The following is a 16,684-nucleotide window of genomic DNA, read 5'->3' as shown; positions in this document are numbered from 1 at the left end:
TAACTATACATTGGATCCTGTCCTTTTCAAATTCTTTTGCCAATAAATTGGATAAAGACTCGGAAAGATGACATCACATATGAAATGATATGTACATCTAAAAAAGTAACAACGTGCTCAATGATTTTCTAAGATTTAAAACAGGTCTTGGAACGCTAGGTAGAATTAAACAATGTAACAATAGAGTTCTGTAGTCAAACTACAGTAAAAAACTGAGTTCCATAGTCAAAAACTGAACTTTGTAAATGCAGGTTATAGACCCAGCCTGTTCAAATGAAGAGGCTCTAGCTCTGTGACAGCTAATAGTGCGATAGCATTGCTTTACAAAAATTGGTGCTTTAACAGAAATCTAATGCACAGATCTGGAATTAAACAGTTGTGGCTCGATGGATCACTTTTGTGTGGCCTTTCTCGCCATGGTCTTGGATGCAACTGTGCAAATAAGGTAACTGTGACCCACCAAGGGGATTGGTCTGTTTTCCCATCCCACTAGGCTTAGAAGAGAGTCAATTCCGGAGCAGGGAAGGATCTCACCACCAAGGAAGGAGAGCCAGGAGCAGAGCATGTCCTTTGGACCTGGGATCCCGGCGCTGAGACTCTCCTGGAACTGGAAGACAGACACAGAGAGAGAGAAACGGCGGCAAGAGACCCACAGGAGATGTCGCTGTGGGATTCCTGGCCCACAGAGTGAGAAAGGCAAGCACCTTTGAGCAGGAGGCTTACTGGCAGATGGGGGTGCCTCTGGGCACTTACAGGCAGAGCTAAAGAAGCTTTGTAACATTTGCCTGAGCAGGGCAGAAGACAAGGGCCCAGACAGAGGGGTGCCTGTGGCATGGCTGGGAAGAAGCTGTCCTGATGGAAGAAGAACTGTATTCTGAGCATTCTTCAACTGTAACCTGTCACTACTCTGATAAACCCCATTATCTTGAGTATTGTCTGTGAGTCCTGTGTGGCCACTGCAATGAATTATCGAACCCAGCAGAGAAGTAGAAGAGTGCCATGGGAGGGACAGCTGGTGTCAGAACTGTTAGGTAAAGATGGTGGAGAGAGCGGGCATGTCTGACCTCTGCCTCACAGGAATCAGCCTTGGGCTGTTGATCTTGGTTCTCCTTCGCCCATGCCACTCTTACATGAGTGAAACCTGTGAGAGCCAGAACTCAACAGGACTACCTTGTTTTTCTGGGTCTCACAAGTTTTTCGCCTTTGACAGGGTGCAGTCACCACTTTTCTACTGCTCTGTTTAGTGGAAAATACTGCGTTTTCCTTCTCTGACAGTTTTCAGCCTTACACAATCTCCAGCTTTCGCAGGTTTTACTCTAACAGTTTTCCTGAATTAATTTATCACACTTTGTTTAGAGTATTGTGTTCAATCCTGGGCTTCATTAAGACAAACATTAAAAAAAAACTAGACTGAATACAAAAGAAAAACTTTCTAACTGTTCAGTTTAGGTGGAAATAAAATTCATAGCATTCTCTACTTTGAAAATTTGCCAAGCAACCCAAAGAACATGAAGTGATCTGTAATTTTGCTGAGGTACAAATTTAAACCCAGTGCCAGGAAGTATGTGGGAGAAGGGTCCTTCTATGAAACAAATTTAGACATCCCTCCCCACCTTCTTTACAGGACCCTCACCCCCAGGGCTTTGCTTTCTTTGTAGGCATACAACTACTCTTGTGAAGAGAAACAGAACTGTTTCTTTCTGGGGAAAAAAGCTCCAAAAAGAAAGCCAAATCCTAGTGCTCACTACGGAAGAGAAAGAGAAGCGGCTTAGATTACTATGTTGCTGACAAATTTGGAAGATGCTAGGATACATGCCTTGTGAATGTTAAGGGTTGACTGCAGTGACCTTCTGGTCACCAGATGCATTCAAGCAAAAGCAAAATAAGCCTTTGTCAGAAACAGTTTAAAGATAGTTACTGCTTTGGATAAGAGATTAAACTGGCCAACTTCTAAGGTCTCCTCCAGCTCTAACTGTTGTAATCAGTTAGTAATTCCAAAGTCAGAGTGACATCAAATGATTTTAAGATTACATTTGCTGCTAAATAGTAAAGCTAAGAATACCACCGTATGTCGAATGACTAAACAACAAAGAACATTACAGTAAAAGTATTAAAAATTGTTATTTAAAAAAATAAAGTGTAATATAAATAATTCTGTTGGGAGTTCTATTCAGAATGGTAGAAGGGCTCGGGCTGTTCTTGGAAACTGAAACGTGAATTAAGTTTCTAGGGCAGAAGAAAGCCTTAACAAACAGAAAAGAAATGTAGATATCAAATCTTCTGTACTAAAAGTTACTGTTCTAGAAAAGTAAAACTGTTTTGTCTACTATTTACTCAATCAGGTGACTGCCAGAGCACTCTGGACAATTTTATATAATATTTAAATTGTTTAAAGTCATATAACATGTCTAAAATTAACATACTTCTTTAAAGAAAAACATGGAAATACAGCACAAAAAATTTGGAAAATAGTTAATTTTGCAGAAAAATACTAATCTATTGCTATGGCTCTTTCTAAGTTATGGTAAGAAACCCAAAAGAATTAAAAACATTTCATAGAACTATATGTCAAGATCAAGTCTGTAGTACTAGACAAAAAGCTGTTTTATCACTAAAGCATTCTATCAAAATCACTGTAATACAAAGCTAATCTACAAAGGTAAGGAAAAAAATCAATCTCTTAAAACTAGTTCAATTTAAAACTCAGCTCTAACATTTAGTAGCTGGGTGATCTCATGCAAATTACTTAATCTCAACAAATTTTTATTTCCTCAAGTGGGCTAATATTTACTCAAATACTCTTACAAGATTTAATTGACAGTGTGTATAAAGCTCTTATAATAGTGTCTGACACTTAATAAGAGCTTGATAGAGGGTAATCAATATTTTTTTTACAATAACATATATTCAAATAAAAACCAAAGCATAAACAATTTCTTAGTCAACCTTGTTTTTTATAAGGCCAGTATGTTGGATGTTATGGGAGAAAAAGAGAAGCACTGTCTCCAAGAACTATAAATAACTGCTCATTCAGCATCATGGATTATTTTAAATATTTCATATCTTTCAAATTGTTCATATCTTTTCAAATCTTTCAAGGGTTTGCTTTTAAGGGTTGGAGTTTTAAGTTTATGAAACCCAAAACAAAACCCACTGCCACTGAGTGGATCCTGACTTATAGTGACCCCAGAAGGGTTTCCGAGTTATGCAAGCGTAGAGAATTAGCACCCCTCCCTCCAATCACTGGCTCTATTCTCCACCACTGAAATGTCTGTCTTAAGACATGTAAACCCATCCATCTCTTTCTTTCTCCCAATTTCTACTTTCACTTATTCCACGTTAAAGTTTTTCATTAATATAATTGGACTATTTCTTACACCTGACCATGAAACCAATTAATCAGCACATGTACGCTACTCTTGACTTCTTCATCCCTGTTTCATAGTTCTCTCCTCAGGAGGAGAGATGCTTTCCTGCCTCCAAAATGCCAAAGACTATGGTTTAAAGTTGGGAGATGTTTCATCTTTGTACATCCTTTCTACAAAAACTGTTTCTCCAGAGGATACTATTAGAGACAACTCAAAAAACTCATGCAGCAGATGGAACTGTTCTTATTCTGATTGTGGTGGGGGCTACATGAATCTATCATGTACTAAAAACTCAGAACTGTACACCAAAAATCCATTTTTTCTTAATGTAAATTAAAAAACAACAAAAACTCATACTGCAATATAACCAATCTGTCCTTCTCCATCAAACACATTTCAGTAACTTCCTCTTCTCTCTTTAAAAATAAAATTCCTCTATTTGTTCCATTTTTCTAACCTTTGGAAGTAAACTCTGTAACTCTCATATTATGCTTCATCAATTCACATCTATAAAATTTATACCTTAACATTAAAACAGTTACTTAAAATCTAACTCAACCTATAATCAACAGCCATACCACAAAAAAACCTAAATTTTAACTGGAACTGAAAAATTATAAAGTCTTAAAAAATGATAATATTGTATTAAGTATAGTTTTATGGTTATATATTCTCCTCTCTTTGAAATTTGATAATCTATGTATGGTATTTCACACATGCTGCTTCTCAGTTACTAGAAACATTTGGTAAGCTACAATATTCATCCTTAAAATAACTGCATAAATCGGAATTCTGTACTTGCCCAATTACCTAATCTATCTTAATAAAAAGTTCTAAGCTTTTTGTTCCTTAATGGCAGTTTCTCCAGTCTCCTGATTGTTTCTGATGTTGCTTTAAATGTATCCTTAATATGTCTCAAGGAGTCTTACAGGGCCTCCATTAAACCATTGTGTAAATATACCCTTATGGAAAGATGCAGATACTCTTTGGTGAGAGGCTGATGCACTGGGAGAGAGGGAAGAGATAGAGGCACCATTTTCTCTGAGAACCAGTAAGATGTTTGTCAGCTGAATCATAGATATGGGTCTATTGTTTTCGTATGTCTATCCCTTACTCATTCAATAATACACAATAAATTCCAGGTATATGACAAAGAATGTACTAGCTGATAAACCAAAAAACCAAACCCGTTGCTGTCCAGTTGAGTACTAGGTGATAAGGATATGGAAACAGTTTAGCAAGCAAAAGCAGACAAATATTGGAACACAGACAAACAGAAATTTACTAGATAGCATGGTATGTACATAATACCAGCAGTGTTTTCCTATGCTAGAAGCTCTGGACAGATGTTGATCATATCCTACCCTCCCGTAATATACAGCACCTAGCAGCACCACAGAGGAGGGAGTACAATAATTTTATTGCTATTTGTGTTCAGACAAAAGTTTCCTGTTGAAACTAAGTAACAGCCCTTGTATTTGCTGGCAAATACACACACAACCAGGCTCCAAAACATGACTAGCATTCTGCTTAATCTGGAGCAAAATAAGGACTAGAAACATAACTTTCAGAAAGATCAATTTATAAGTCTTTCTAGAAAAAAATACAACAGAAATTTACTACAGTTACCCTCTCTATGTTCTGACTGATGCATCAATGGCATTATTAAGGAATTCAAAATGTTATGACTCAGACAAGATAATTCTCAGACTTCTAAGCATCACAGTTAACACACTCAGATAAACATGCACTGTTACCTTATTCATAAGGTGGCAAGTCTTGCTTTACTGAAAGTATATTAGTCATAAGTCAGACACAACTTTTAGATTTTCTTCACTGGAAGAATATGGTTCTGTACTAATTTATATTACAACATTTTATTAATGATTAATCCTTGTCTTTCAGAAATATGGTATAAACAGCATCCAAAACACGTTACCCAACTGACTTACAAATTGAAGCAGTGTTTCTGGGGAAAAAAGGAGAATGACTTGGAGGTAGAGAGGGACATCAGATAACCTTCAAAGACATTTTACCAGGATGGTGGTGGAGGGAGGGAGGAGGGAAGAGGAGGGGCTGGAATGAACCAGAACTTCATGTACAGTATTTTCAGCTATGTGGAAGATACTGATTCCAGGAGTTCTGACAGTAGAGCACAAAGAAGAAGAAATCCTTAAGAAACAAAACCCACTATGTGACTGTAAAAAACAAAACAAAAAAATAGATATTAATGTCTAACATCTTCAAGAAAAAAATTAAGAAACAGAGAAAACAAAAACTATTTCTTAAAAATCAAAAGAATACACACTTCAAAGCAGATTACATACTGCTTGGAAGAGAACATTTTCTTCTGCCAATATTCTACCTTCTCCCTCCACTATTAGTTAACCTTTTACTATGTCCTGAGCATAGTAATAAGCCCTTTACATTCATTATTTTTTAAATCCCAAAGCAAGCCTTTGAGGGAGGTTCTATTATTACCCCCATTTTAGAGGTGAGGAAATATTCTACCTATAACATAGGCCAGATCTCAAAACGTAAAATTTTATCTGTGATACTATACAGCTAGAGCTTTAAATTATCTCTAAGCACTCACCTGGACTTTGAACACAAAAAGGTTAAAAAAAAAAAAAAAGCTTCCATTCCACCTCCAAAGCGTATATAACCCTTTTTCACACCTTGCAACATTTTAACTTTCACAAGCAACAATGTTCATAAATTGAAGTCAAGCTAAAGAAAAACTACCCTACAAGGAACAGGGAAGCAGTATGACTGCTTAGAGAGTCTCTTTTGGTTTAGATAGTCTGGTTTTGAATCTACACAGTACCACCAATGAATGCTGAGTGACCTTGATCGAGTTACTTTAATCCCGGATTTCATTTCCTCACCTGTAAAATGGGGATAATAATAATAGCACCTCCCTCAAAGGTTTGCTGTAGGATTAAAAAAGATAATGCATACAAAGGCCTTACTACTGTGCTCAGTGTATAGTAAAGGGTCAATTGATGGTGGAGGGAGAACAGCCACACATATAAACTCACCAAACCAAAACAGTAAAACATCAAAAGCCTACATCCTGAAAATTCCATTACAGGAAAGGAGGGAATGATTATTTGATTGCATTGTAAAGAAATTTTTTCTAAAGATTAAACTCAAATTCAATCTACTCCTAATTTTTCAGGGGATGAATGCATTTGGGATGGGGCAGAAAAGATGCTGCAGTGCATCGGTGACACACACATAAAAATGGCTCCAGTCAGAGAATCATCTTAATTACCAATATAAAAGGTTAAATCCACTTTAACAAATACTAAAGTTAGGCATGCCAGGTACTTAACATAGCCCTATCATTTTTATTTTGAGGAGAAAGCTACCAAATACTTAACATTCAAGAATCCTCTATTCCTTCTGGTGCATTCCAAATGAAAATCTAGTTCTCTAGAGCAGAGAACAATTCCAAGTGGCCTAGCGAGGTATGAATGTACGAACCTAGGCTGAAGACCAGCCAATGCGGAAATCCGGGTAGCTTTAGATGTCAGCAAACATCAGGCATGTTGGAAACCTCAAAAAATCTCCAATAAAGTAAAAACAAATATATATTCCTTTAAAAGGGATTAGATGCATTCCTCCCGTGTAAGGAAGACTATCGATATCCCTATTGGTCCTCATACCCTTTTCTTCAGTCCTAAAGTGGGCCTTTAGCATAACACAAATACTAATCCTATCTCAAAGAAAGGAAGCTGAAAACTGGGATTCACCATGCAGGTTAAGGGATAGAGCGGCCTTGGGTGAGAAAAGATTACCCGAACCCTCCCCTAGAGTTAGCAGCACCTCCCTAGCGGAAGTAGGGTTGGTCCAGATTCCCCGAAAATCGTCTAACCGAGTCTGGTCTTTAACTCAGTCTCTCCCACGCAATGCTCATTGCAAACCATATCCCCACCACACACGGAGAAGACGGAGGCAGCAGAGGCCCTCAGGTTGTTTGGGGGACGCATCCACCACATTAGAAAAAACCCGCGCGCCCGCCGGGCCTGCAGCATGGAAACTCCCTTCGTACCCGGCAAGGCGCGTAATCCTCCCGTGGGACCCGAGCTAGGGACTAGATGGGAGGAAGACCGACGGGTCCGGAACTGCCGCTGAAGACCACATGGGGCGGGTATGACTCCGGTTTCCCGCTCCCCGACCAGAAGGCCGAGAATCCCTCAGCCACAGAGAAAATGGTAACCAAAGAGAAAGAAGGGGATGCCTGGACTTGAGGCCCTCTCCACGCGCCCCACTGTCTCCGGGCGCCAGGGCCAGGGCGCACTCAAAGCCTCAGATCGCCCCTCGCCAGCCCTTCGCGATGGGGCCCGCTTTGATCGCGGCCCCGACGCCCTCGCTTTCCTTACCGGCCAGCGTGAGTGTCAAGCTGAGCGATTTGCGCACTTCGAGGGTCTCCGCCGAGCTCCGACCTAGGGGAGGGGAAGGGGAGGCTAGGGTTAGAGGAGGGGCCGGAAGGGCCACCGGACCAGGAAAGCCAAAGCAGGGGATGGACAAACTGCCAAAACACTTTGCCTGCTTCCCGAAAGGTAGAGCGCTACCGAGAAAAAGAAGCAAGATGGCGGCTAGCCAGCCCCTACGTCCTACGTCATGCCGCTGCGTACGTAAGGCAAATCTCCGCAAGACCACCCCTCGGCGCCTAGAGTGCAAGATCACGTGACGCCGCCGTGGCGGCTCGACCCGCTCCTCAACCCTGGCGGAAGGCGACAGCGCCCCTCGCTGGGCGGAGGGAGCTCAGGCAACCAGAGTTAGGCTGCAGGGCAAAGCCATGAACCTCTCCCGCAACTCCTGAATTGACCAGGATGACAAGTTGATATGGAGCCCTGGTGGCGCAGTGGTTAAAGCGCTAGGTTGCTAATGGAAAGGTCAGCAGTTTGAACCCAGCAGCCGCTTTGCCGGTGGAAAGATGTGGCAATCGGCGTCCGTAAAGATTTACAACCTTAGAAACCCCAGGGGGCAGTTCTATTCTGTCCTTACAGGGTCGCTGTGAGTTGGAATTCACTCTGCGGCAGTGGGTTCGGTTTTTGATTTTGGTATCTGATAGGTGAGTGTGTAAATTGGCTCAAGCCACAGTCTGACAGTATGTATCAAAATTTTTGGTATCTGATGGGTGACTGTAAATTGGTTCAAGCCACAGTTTGACAGTATGTTTCAAAATTTTTGGTATCTGATGGGTGAGTGTGTAAATTGGTTCAAGCCACAGTTTGACAGTATGTATCAAAATTAAACTGTCCGTAATCTTTAATGTTGCTATCTTATATGTACATGCACAATATTCATAATACCAAACTTGTCCATCAATAAATGGATAAATGCATATTATGGGTATTTAAATGCCATTAAATTCTGAATAATATTTAATGATGAGGGAAGTGCAGGCATGCCATAATATGCTTATGAAATAATTATGCTTTAAAAATATAAACATGCATATTCATAGGAAAAAGACTCGAAAATGTACTCTGAAATGTTAATAATGGTAAACATGTTGACAATGGTTACCTTTGAGCAGTAAAATTACAAATATATATATATATTCCTTTCTATAATTTCCAAATTTTATAATTAGAAAAAATTTGATATGTAACAAAAAAATTAGTATGCCATAACATTGTTAGGGGGAACAAATGACTCTGTGTGTGTGTGTGTGTGTGTGTGTGTGTGTGTGTGTGTGTGTGTGTGTGTGTGTGTGTGTGTGTGAGCTGTGTGTATATATATATATATATAATATATTGTTGTGTCTGTTTAAGATTGAAAAAGCTTTCCATATTTTTAGGCTTTCGAGTAAAACAAGGACAGGTAGAGGATTGACCTTTAATAGAAGAAGAAGAAAACAGGGGCAGCTCTAGGGAAATTTGATGATTTGATGGGTGGGAACATAAGGTAAGTCTCATCAAGTGGCTTCTGTTTTCTCAGTGACGTAGAGGCAAGGCAATCTGCTGAGAGAGCTTTGGGAAGGTGCAAGTAGGAATTTGTGGAGAAGATTCAAAAGTTATTTCAGAGTGTGAAAAGGTAAACCTACAGAGAAGCATTAGCATGCTGTGCTGAGAGCACTTTTGAAGTTTGTGATTATAAAATGTAAAATAAGCCATTTCGTTTATTTATATGAGTTCTCTGGAAGTGTTCAGCTCTTTGTGGGCAGGAAATGAGAAGATAGATAGTAAAATTCACCCATGCTGGGTTTTACTAGACAAGTGTAATGTAGGGAGGTGAGAATATCTATAAGAGGGAGTATAATGATGACCCATGTTGTGAAAATTAATAAGATAGAAAATGTAAAGTACCTGATATTGTGTTTGAGCATATGGCCAGTATGTAATAAATGGTAACTTTTGTTTACTTTATGAATTATCTGTGGTATATTTTAAATCCAAGTATTACTTGCAACCTAACCTGGTCTGAGCTGTCTTCCCCACTAGTAGTTAGTACATGTTCATGGAGTTGCCACAGTAGCAATGTTAGAATAAATAAAACAATAATGAAAGGTAAATCATAGCATTCCACCCTCCCAGCTGATATTGATAGTCATTTAAAATGGAAAAGCATATCTGATATCGGGTCGTTGCCAGGGAAGGGCCCACTGGCTGTCCCCAAGAGGTCAGGGAAGCATTACTTTGGTGAATTTCCCACAGCCTCTGGGATCTGGTCTAGTGTCCTGGTCTCACAAATATCCTTGTTTTAGCAATCAGATGAGCTTACATTAACCAAGGTCATAAGACAGGTATATACAACCAGAATATTAATTTATTAATTTCCAATAGCTATAATTTATACACCTGAGTACTCCCAACTGCAAAGCAAAAGCATTTTCTATGTAGCCAAGCCTACATAGGAAACCAAAGATACTATCAGAAGGTTGTTTGATGTGCACAGATTCAGAACATGTGCAGTTAGGTCAGTAGACAGTTCTTCATTCATCTATCTCCATGACGGTGATTTTGTCTCCCCAAAATAGAAAAACTCAATTACCAGTGGTGTCGACTTTCAACGTTGATCTCCAGTAGAGCAGGGACATCCTGCTGTGCTGCAAACTTGGGCTCCTTCTCTCCTTAACTGGTACTGATGTGCCCCTGTATGCTCCTTTCTCTGTTTCTAAGTGTGCTGCCAAAACTTCTTACCAATGATGTATTCTTTCAGTAGTAATTAAGTTAGAGTCGAGTCAGGCCCGAATTGTGATTTAAAGATAATTTTGCTTATTTCTGCCCTTATCCATTTTAAAATTTATCTATCTTGAAGTTTAACTGTCAAAGAGGAGTCTTATTTTCCTTATTTCCAAGATGTTGGGAGAAATCTCACTGCAACCACCATGTATTGATGCAACATCCAAAGCCAAATAACATTCTTTTTAAATGTCCTCTGTCTTGGATTACTTGAAAGCAGAGCTAAATTCATCATAAAAAATTTTTTCCATGACAGACTGAATGAAAACTTGTCATTTAATTTCCAGTGCGGCCTTTTAAATATTTGTAGGGTAACATTACCAACAATGTCTATATCTCTGCTATTCATAAGATTTTCACTGGCTAGTTTTTTCAGAAGTAGACCACCAGGTCCTTCCTCCTAGTCTGTCTTAGTCTGGAAGCTTTGTTGAAACCTGTCCACCATAGGTGACCTTGCTGGTATGTGAAATACCAGCGGCATAATGTCCTGCATCACAGCAACGAGCAAGCCACCACAGTACAACAAACTGACAGATGAGTGAATAAACTGAAACCCGTTGCCTTCGAGTTGATTCCGACTCATAGTGACCCCATTAGACAGAGAAGAACTGCCCTCTAGCGTTTCCAAGGAGCAGCTGGTAGATTCCAACTGCTGACCTTTTGGTTAGCAGCCAAGCTCTTAACCACTGTGCCACGAGGGCTCCGACGAGTGAATAGCAGTGGAATATTGTTCAGATATAATGCTGGAAGATGAGCCCCTCAGGTTGGATGTCACTCAGAATACCCCTAGGGAAGAGCTGCTTCCTCAAAGTAGAGTCAACCTTTATGATGTGGATGGAGTCAAGCTTTTGGGACCTTCATTTGCTGATGTGGCACAACTCAAAATGAGAAGAAACAGCTGCAAACATCCATTAATAATGGAACTTGGAATGTACCAAGTATGAATCTAGGAAAATTGGAAGTCATCAAAAATGAAATGGAAACACATAAAGACTGATATCCTAGGCATTAGTGAACTGAAATGGATTGTTATTGACATTTTGAATCGGACAGTGATGTGGTCCACATACCGGGAATGACTAATGGAAGAGGAATAGTGTTGCATTCATCATCAAAAAAGAACATTTCAAGATCTATCCTGAAGTACAATGCTGTCAGTGATAGGATAATATCCATATGCCTGCAAGGAAGACCAGTTAATATGACTATTATTCAAATTTACACACCAACCACTAATGCCAAAGATAAAGAAAATTGAAGATTTTTACCAACTTCTGAAGCTTGAAATTGATCAAACATGAAATCAAGATGCATTTTTAATTACCGTCAATTGGAATGCGGAAGCTGGAAACGAAGGATTGGTAGTTGGAGATTATGGCCTTGGTAATGGTAACGATGCTGGAGATGCAAGATAGAATTTTGCAAGACCAGTGACTTATTCATTGCAAATACATTTTTTCAACAGCATAAATGGCCACATACGTGTGGACCTCGCCTGATGGAATACATGGGAATCAAATAGACTACATCTGTGGAAAGAGATCATGGAGAAGTTCAACATCATTGGTTAGAGTGAGGCTAGGGGCCCACTGCAGGACAGACCAAAAATTGCTCATATACAAGTAAAAGTTGAAGCTGAAGAAAATTAAAACAAGTCCGTGAGAACTAAAAAAAGACCTTGAGTATATCCCACCTGAATTTAGAGACCATCTCAAGAATAGATTTGATACATCGAACATTAATGACTGAAGACCAGATGAGTTGTGGGATGACATCAAGGACATCATGCATGAAGAAAGAAAAAGATCATTAAAAAGACAGGAAAGAAAGACCAAAATGGATGTCAGAAGAGACTCTGAAACTTGCTCTTAAATGTAAAGTAGCTAAAGTGAAAGGAAGAAATAAGAAAGTAAAAGAGCTGAACAGAAGATTTCAAAGGGCGGCTCAAGAAGACAAAGTAAAATATAATGACTTGTGGAAAGACCTGGAGTTAGAAAACCAAAAGGGAAGAACACACTTGGCATCTCTCAAGCTGAAACAACTGAAGAAAAAAATTCAAGCCTCAAGTTGCAATATGGAATGATTCTGTGAACAAAGTATCGAATGATTGTGAAGCATCAAAAGAAGATAGAGGGAATATACAGAGTCACTGTCCCAAAAAGAATTGAACAATGTTCAACCATTTCAGGAGGTAGTTTATAATTAAGAACTGATAGTACTGAAGGAAGAAATCGAAGCTGCATTGAAAGCACTGGCAAAATACAAGGCTCCAGGAATTGACAGAATACCAACTGAGATGATTCGACAAATGGATGCAACGCTGGAAGCACCCATTAGTCTATGCCAAGAAATTTGGAAGATGGCTCCCTGGCCAACCAATTGGAAGAGATCCATATTTGTAACCATTCCAAAGAATGGTGTTCCAACAGAATGCAGAAATTATTGAACAATATCATTAATATTACACACAAGTAAAACTTTGCTGTAGATAATTCAAAAGCAGTTACAGCAGTACATTGACCGGGAACTGCCAGAAGTTCAAGCCGGATTCAGAAGAGGACGTGGAATGACATCATTGCTGATGTCAGATGGATCTTGACTGGGTGACACAAATGGTTAAGTGCTCGAAAGGTTGGTGGTTCAAACCCACTCAGAGGCACCTCAGAAGACAGGCCTGGTGATCTGCTTTCAAAAGGTCACAGCCTTGAAAAACACATGGAGCAGTTCTACTCTGCACACATGGGGTCGCCATGAGACAGAGCTAACTCGATGGCAACAACAGCAGGTGAAAAATAAGTCCATGAAGTTATCATGCTTTATTATTAGTAGTATTTCTGAAATGTTCATGTGTACATGACAGTTCTGGTTTCTTTTCATTCAATGATCCAGCAAATCGCATTTAGTAAAACTATGAAACATGATTAAGTTTGATGTAATGAAAACCATAATACACAAATACTGTGTGAAAGTATAACCTCAGTTTATAAACATCAACCGATACTGTGACTTTGCTAATAAAGGTAAAAGAAATATAGCCAGTGCTTTGAAAAATTACCTTTTGCTAACTTGTAAGAGATTATGTACTAAATATGTATAATATAATACATTATATAGTAGAATAAATATTTTTCTTATTTAAAATTGTATTATTAATTGATTCAACAAGACCTTTTTATAATTGAATAAAAGATACATTTTGGCTAAAAGTTTGTTCATTTATTACGAGTCATAAGTCAGTGAAGTCTGAATTAACTAGGATTTACTATCCACCCAAAAAATTCCCCAGAATTTTCTTACCTGGGAGGAGCCACAAAGTTCTCAGAGCTGTGGACCCAAGTCAAGAGGGTCTAGAGTTGTTAATGAACACAGAACAGTATCTGGAATCTTTAGTCATGGAGTAGGGAGAAGAAAGGGAGGAGGAGGAAATGAATATGACAAATTTTGCAGGCTTTTAGGAGGCGAGTCCAAGATGGTGGAGTAATCACATGCTTCCAGTGGTCCGTCGTATAACAGAGACCCAAAAATACAAGTGAATTGATTGTATATGATGATCTAGGAGTCCTGAACATCAAAGGCAAAGTTGAGGAAGCAGACTGAGTGGCGGGGGAGGGAGAGACAGTTCAGAAGCAGCAAGGAGTTGCCAGACCTGACCCAGTGGGAACCTACACCCTGTAGGCTGGATCTGCTGGTGTGTACAGAGAGGCAAGCATTTTCTACATCAGGAGAGACAGAGTGGTGGAGAATCTACTCAAGCCCCCAGAACCAGTGAAAAGCGGTGCTCAGTCAGCAAAAGATAAGCAAATCTATCTAACCTACCTCGTGGATCAAAAAACACTCTGTTTGGGAAGAACCCGCCTCCTATTTACCTACTCCCTCCCCACTCTGCACCAGATCGTGGGCCAGCTTCAGCAATTGCTGCATCCCCTGGGCAGGAAGTAGGACTTATCACATGCCCTGAACCATTCTCTTGGCCTTGGAGAGGAAACAAATTAACAAAGAGGAAAAAATAATCTGCCACCTCCCCTAAACCAGGAACTCAGGGCAGGCACAGCCCCTTTGCTTAGGCACAGGCATAAGGGGTCCATGGAATTTAAATGCCTTTCACCACTGCATAGAACCATCTGGGCCCATTTCAACACTATATGCCCTCGTTAGCACAGTACAACAAGGTATATACCTGGAGCCTAACTTCAACTGTGTTAGCTATATGGTGGAGTGGCAAATTTGTGACACTTGACACTGCTCTGCCCATTAAGCAAGGGCCTCACCTACCCACATCAGGGGCCTGAGGACTGGTGGCTCCACCCATGCCACCTACCCACCTGCGACAGGGGTCCAAGATTAAGTGGTGCCTCCCAGACCTTACAGCCAACAGTATTGGGAGCCAATAGTCCAGCTGCAAAACTCACCCACATATACACTCTAGGGAACAGGGACATGCTTTCCTGCCTGACACTCAGGGGCAACTGTCAGCCCCCTTCTTTGCTCAGCGTGTGACCCCCTACTATAGGCAGATACCTGCGCCTACTCCAATCACCCCTGCCTGTCTAGGATTGTAGGTGAGAGCCTGCACCACACACTTGGTGAATGACTACCTGGACACCTGAGCTGAATCCATGCAAGAAAAGTAAACGGACTCCTGGGCTAACATACCTAGTAACAGATCTAACCACCAGGTGATAGGATGTTAGAGTTTCAGTGGTGACAATAATCAAACTAGCTCACATGAGCAGCCTATTTGGGCATATCAAAACAAAACAAGAAGTTAGGACACAGTAAGCAAGTATAAAAGAAATAAATATAATAACTTATTGATGGCTCAGAGACAACAGTCAATATCAAATCACATAAAGAGGCAGACCATGATGGCTTCAGCGAGCTCCCAAAACAAAGAATCAAGAAATTTTCCGGAGGAAGAGAACTTCTTGGAATTACCAGAGGCAGAATTCAAAAGATTAATATACAGAACTCTTTAAGAGATCAGGAAGCAGATTAGGCAAAACACAGACCAAGCCAAGGAACACACAAACAAAGCAATAGAGGAACTTAAGAAGATTATAGAAGAGCACAATAAAAAATTCAATAGGCTACAAGAATCTGTAGAGAGACAGCAAACAGAAATCCAGAAGATTAACAATAAAAGTTCAGAATTAGACAACTCAATAGAAAGTCATAGGAGTAGAACTGAGGCAATGGAAGTCAGAATTAGTGAGATTGAAGATAAAGCATTTGACACCAAATTATTTGAGGAAAAATCAGGTAAAAGAATTTAAAAAAATGAAGAAACTCTAAGAATTATGTGGGACTTTATCAAGAGGAATAACCTAAGAGTGATCGGAGTACCTGAATGAAGGGAGGAGAGGGTAACAGAAAATACAGAGAGAATTGTTGAAGGTTTGTTGGCAAAAACTTCCCTGATATCATGAAAGATGAGAAGATATCTATCCAAGATGCTCATTGAACCCCACACAAGGTAGATGCCAAAAAAAGTCTCCAAGACATATTATAATCAAACTTGCCAAAACCAAAGATAAAGAGAAGATTTATTTTAAGAGTGGCTAGGGATAAACAAAAAGTCATCTACAAAGGAGAGTCAATAAGACTCAGCTCAGACTACTCAGCACAAACCATGCAGGCAGGAAGGCAATGGGATGACATGTATAAAGCCTTGAAGGAAAAAAATTGCCAGCCAAGAATTATATAACCAGGAAAACTGTCTCTCAAATATGATGGCAAAACTAGGGCATTTCCAGATAAACAGAAGTTTAGGAAGTTTGTAAAAACAAAACCAAAATTACAAGAAATACTAAAGGGAGTCCTCCAGTTAGAAAATCAATAACATAAGATAAAAACCCAAGACTAGAACACAGGACAGAGCAATCAGGTATCAACCCAGATAGGGAAGTCACAAAAATAAATCAAAGCTAAAATGCTGAAAATAGGGAATCAGAGATGTCAGTGTGTAAAAAAGATAACATTAAAACAAAAAAAGGGACTGAAAAATGTAGTCATAGATATTTCATATGGTGAGGAAGTCAGGGCGATGTAAAGAAAAGATTGGTTTAAACTTAGAAAAATAGGGGTAAATATTAAGGTAAACACAAAGGAAACTAACAA

The 16,684-nt window shown here is 39.6% G+C and overlaps 1 protein-coding gene across 9 annotated transcripts in view; it reads right to left on the bottom strand.

Annotated features, from left to right (window-relative positions):
- The window catches only part of PRRC2C (proline rich coiled-coil 2C), a 107,308-nt gene extending 99,260 nt beyond the window's left edge, over positions 1 to 8,048 (bottom strand). For all 9 annotated transcript variants that reach the window (XM_023738454.1, XM_023738455.1, XM_023738459.1 and 6 more), the window contains exon 1: positions 7,757 to 8,048. The gene's annotated coding sequence lies outside the window, so the exon portion shown is untranslated. The remainder of the gene's footprint in view (positions 1 to 7,756) is intronic.
- Between the last annotated feature and the right edge of the window lie 8,636 nt (positions 8,049 to 16,684).

This window comes from Trichechus manatus, unplaced genomic scaffold, assembly GCF_000243295.1.
Source record: "Trichechus manatus latirostris isolate Lorelei unplaced genomic scaffold, TriManLat1.0 scaffold00117, whole genome shotgun sequence".
Taxonomy (NCBI): domain Eukaryota; kingdom Metazoa; phylum Chordata; class Mammalia; order Sirenia; family Trichechidae; genus Trichechus; species Trichechus manatus.
The sequence above is the reverse complement of the archived record's forward strand: the minus strand, read 5'-3'. Positions and strand labels throughout refer to the sequence as shown.